General features: G+C 46.1%; 1 pseudogene; it reads right to left on the bottom strand.

Annotated features, from left to right (window-relative positions):
* Positions 1–3,036: 3,036 nt before the first annotated feature.
* Positions 3,037–4,367, bottom strand: LOC123955851 (annotated as a pseudogene).
* Between the last annotated feature and the right edge of the window lie 715 nt (positions 4,368–5,082).

Here is a 5,082-nt window from a genome sequence, read left to right as displayed (position 1 = left end):
GAGATATGTCGGGTACTAATAAAATCTCTTAAAATTATAGCAGGAATTGCATATAAAGAGCAATGATACTGTTATCATCATCATTGTTATTATTAATTGTTTTTGGTGGGGGGAGGGAAGATATAACGATATTTTACCTAGAGTTGTCAGAAAAAGTCTTCTGAGTAGCAGGTGTTTGAATTGAAGCTGAAATTATTTAAAAAGGAGACCCTAGGGTGCCTGGGTGGCTCAGTGGGTTAAGCCTCTGCCTTCGGCTCAGGTCATGATCCCAGGGTCCTGGGATCCAGTCCTGCATTGGGCTCTCTGCTCAGCAGGGAGTCTGCTTCCTCCTCACTCTCTCTCTCTCTCTGCCTACTTGTGATCTCTCTCTGTCAAATAAATAAATAAAATCTTAAAAAAAAAAAGGAGACCCTAGTTTATGTTGGATTGTGTAGAGCATGGTAAGGATTTCAGAGGTTTTTTCGTAAACAAAAGGGAAAATGACTAGACAGTTTTAAGCAGGGGATGACATAGTCTGATTATGCTTTAGGAAATTACTTTGGTTGCCGAGTGTGGGGTATTAAGCTGCTGGGGGTGCAGGGTGGTAAGAGGGAAAGTGGGAAATCCAGAGAAGGGCAGACAAGGCTTGTGCTAGGTTCATGGTCATGGAGAAATGGAACTTGGTAGAATGCCGGGATGTGTTTTGGAGATATACTGACACTATTTACTAAAGGAGGGCATGAGAGGCAAAACTCTTGAAACCAGGAATAAGCAGCCTCCCATATCATGTCCCAACCAGGTAAAGCAAGTGTACAGCTTTTTAGGGACTCTTAAGATAAATTCGGACCTCCCTAACTGAGCTTCACATTCTTTCCACACCCTTGCCCCTACTGACCTCCCACGTAATCTCTGCAAAGCCTTCAGGCTTTAGCCACACTGACATACTTACATTTGTACCAATGTTCTTCTATCTGAGCTTGTTGTTCATACCAGTCCTTTACCTGGAGTGTTCTGGGAGGCATTTCCAGAACTCTCCACCTGGCTAAGCCCCAGCCTTTCTCCAGATCTTACTTTCAATATCATTTCTTTGGAAGACTTTCCTTACTGCACTGACTGGGATGACCCTGGTGTACACTAATGCAGCTCCCTGAGCGTCTTGGTTATAGTAACAACATGATTGATAACTAACATGTCCTGAGGACTTGCTAGGCAGTAGCCACTTTGGTGCAGTGTCCGACAGTCATCACCCTGCTTCTTAGAGCTGCATTATAAAAGAAGTGGTTGTGTTATCTCTGTCTCACATACAAAGCATCTGAAATTCAGGGCATTCAGGAAACACAGTGGATGGGAGCTGGGACTGGGGTCTGAGTAAGGCATTCACTCAGAAACTGTAATTTTAAACTTAATTCTTAACTTAAAAAAACTTAACTTAAAAAAAAACTTAAAATTAATACTTAATTCTGACTTCCTGAACCTTGTGACTTTCATATTTGGTGTACTTGCATTATTAGTTTTGTGCCTGTTTTCTCTGAGTCTTAAAGCTTCATCAGGGGCAGGAACACATCTGTCTTGTTTTGAAGAAATGCTCAGCCTTCTAACTCCGGTCCTAGTGTAGAGCCTGGGTCAGGGTAATTGCCTGACAAAGATTTGTTAATTGATCATTTATTGTCTCAAACCTGTGCCATGTGAATGTGCAAAAAAAAAAACCCATTCAAAGAAGGCTCATTCAGTGTGCAGAGGTTTCAGCTCATAGAACACCTGCAGGTCAGACTAGGATTGTCCCTGAAGATTTTCCCCACTTGGCCCCATCCACTGATTGCCAGATGGAGGGCCTTTGGTGGGTCACATGCTCACAGTGTCCTCATGGGGGCCCCAGACAACAGTCCAGGGCAGCTGCTTGTGCATTACTTGAGGAACTTCTGCTGAGAACGTGAGATGTTCCCCAGAGAGAGAGGGGCTCTCAGGCCCTATGGGTCACGTGCCTTTCATAGGAAAACCTCATCAAAACCTGCTACACAATGGGGACATTTTGATCAGGAAATTCGCTTTATGTGTGATCTTCCCTTCCTGTGCGCAACGCGGACACTCATGATGACCCACAGCAACGGCTGCGCCCTGGAGGCGTCCCCTTTTGTGACAGCCGGGTGGGAGATCAGCCTGGACTTCACAGTGAAGGAGGCGCTGGGGATCTGGACCCTGCCACTTAGTTGCAGAATCTAGAACTCTCTGAAGCTCAGGCTCCTCACCTGCATGGGGAGATGGCATCATCTAGAGTCATGTGTATTAAAATAGACAGTGTAATAGCCTTCAGCAGCTGCGTTCCTGAAAAGTGCTTCACGTTCGCACAGCCCTTGCCAGCCTGTAAAACTAAATCATGTCCGCTTACTCATTTGTCTGAGGACAATGGAGGGCACTTGATATTCTAATTTTAGGACTCAAGCAATAATTTATAAAGCACTTATTTTGACCTATTGCATTAATGATGCTAAGATAGCTTGTGGTCTACGGACAACCCCCAGAACAAGAAGAAACCGGAAACCTCAGTGGCTTTAACACAACAAATGCTTATTTTGGTCTCCTTGCCTGTTGGATGCGGTAAAGCAGTGACGCAGACCTAACTAGCAGCTCCGCCACCTCGGGGTCCCTCATTTCCAGGGCAGGGAAAATAAAAGAGGCTCTTCACTGCCTTTTGTTTTTTAAAAAATTTATTATTATTATTATTATTATTATTATTACCATTTAACTTGTTTTACTATTTCTTTACAAATGTTAAAAAATAGGAAAGTACAGAGGAGAAATCATCAAACTGTCGTGACCAACATTACAAATATGGGTTTAAAAATTTAAAACAGTTTTTGGTTTAAAGTATGAATCTGGAGTCAACGCAGCTCTGCGGGGTCTCTGCAATTAGGAGGGCCGGTCCTTGAATTCCTGACTGTCCTCGCCTTTATCCATTTTTCCAGGCCCTCCATGCTGGTCTCTTCTTCCTCCCATCTGTTCCATCAAAGGTGCAGGGTGCCCACCAGGGCCATCCCATTTTCTTCCACCAAAGCCACCTCAGTCCATGCCCCAGCCACCACAGTAGCCCCCTTTATCTCTACCACAGGCCCCTCTGAACATTACCCCAGGACCACCCCACATCCAGAGCTTCTTCTGAGCAAGAGACATCTAAAGTTTGCTCCCTTGAAAATCTGTCACATCAATCCACTCCATGGAAGCCTTGGCAGTTCGTGGGTCTTCCTAGTTTTGGGTCTTGCTCATCTTAACAACCCCACACTGCTTAAAGAAGTCTGCCAGATCATCTAGAGTCACATTGTCATTGAAGCCTTGCACATAAATTGCACTGCTGTCAGAGTCTTCATCTGGATCTATAGGTGGGTCTAGATCAAGAGCCGGTCCTTCGTTCATGGGCCCACCAGGCTTATGGAAGTCAGCTCCCTCTCCAGAGCCCATCACACCATGTCTTCCTCCCCACCCACCTCTGCTCATACCTCCACAGTCAAGTCTCCCTCTCCCCCTACCCCGGTACTCAGGGCAATTCCTGCTCTGGTTCTCTCCTGATCCAGAAAATCCTCCAGAATCCTGCCCATGAACACCCATGCTACTGGGGTCGTCTTGTTGGGATGAACTCTGCTGCCTATAGCTGTTGCTCTTTTGGCTGTGTTGATCTGGAGCCCAGCTGTAAGATCCAGTGTGGGAGGGATAACTAGTGGGTAGCTACTGCCCATTGCTGCTTTGTTGGCCATAGCTACTTTGCTGTGCATAGCTGCTGGGCTGCCCATAGGTGTTCTGCTGAGAGTAACCACTCTGCTCATGACTAGGCAGCCATGTAGAGGAATAGCTGTTAGAGGAGGAGATGGTGGTGACGTAACTGGCTGCCTGGGGTAGCTCCTAGGAACCAACGGATAACTGTATTCCAGCCTGGGCTGGTAACACCCTGCGCTAGATTGGGGTGGATTTGTTTCAGCGGGCGTGTTACTATCTGTGGTCTTGCTGGTGCGGTGGCGGCTGGCTGCTATCCATTAGCTGGGTGAGCAGGCTGAGTGCCTCCTGCGTAGGAGGCCTGGCTGGCAGGGACCGCAGCAGTGGTGGTATCATAAGGACCAGTGCTGTACCCCCGGACAGGATGACCGTATGCCTGGGGGACAATTGGAGTTGTATAAGCAGTGGGAGGCTGTCCATCAGAGTGCATAGATGGTCTGCCCATAGGTCGCAGTGGTCTGAGCCTGGGTATAGCTGACATCAGTGGGCTGTCCATCGGTTCCCTAACTTTGCTGCCTGCATTGCTGGGTGGTCTGTGCATATCCTTGTGTGGGTTGAGCGGTGTAGGCACTCTAGCCCTGCGGGGCTACAGCTTGGCCACAGGTACTGGGATCCATGGTCAGCATTTTCTCCCCTTCCTTCTTGTTCTCTTCACTGCCTCTTATCAGAAGTGGCACAACAAATCTGCTTATGTCACACTGCAAGGGCAGTCACAGGATGTCCCTGTTGTGTGTTTGTGCTGGTGGTGGTGGTGGGGATCTGGGAAATGAGGAAGAGTGCATGGGTTTTCGTGACCATTAACAGCCTCTGCTATATCCCTACTGTGAGTCAGGTGCTAAGAATACAGCGTTTCACAAATAAATCACATTTTCTCAATATAAAGTTTCACACTGTTTTATAGCTTACATTATGAAATTGGAGTAGGTTTTATCATCAATGTTTATATTCCATAAAGTAGGGTCTTTTTTAAAATCAACAAAAAGTCACAAAACTGACGATGTGTGTTATCATCAATGACATATTAAAGTCAAGAATTTCTCCCTGAAGAGCTCATGTTCTAAGGGCAGGAAGAGAAGCAAAAGATTTTTGCAGGAGTTGCCTAGCATTTGCAGTCAGGAAAGCAAAATACTGTCAAGGTTCATTGCAAAGGCAGCTAATCCAGCCTGGAAAGTGTCAGAGGGGGCTTCCTGGAGGAAGCAGTATGTGTGATTTAAAGAACAAATAGGAATTAGCTATGAAAAGGAAGGAGACATTGTTTATAATCACAGAGGGAAGAAGAGATGGCAAACCATTCTACATTGCTAGAGAACAGTCTTAGAAATGAGGGGATATGAGAGATAG

This window comes from Meles meles, chromosome 1 (assembly GCF_922984935.1).
Source record: "Meles meles chromosome 1, mMelMel3.1 paternal haplotype, whole genome shotgun sequence".
Lineage (NCBI taxonomy): Eukaryota > Metazoa > Chordata > Mammalia > Carnivora > Mustelidae > Meles > Meles meles.
This window is presented reverse-complemented; position numbering and strand designations above follow the sequence as displayed.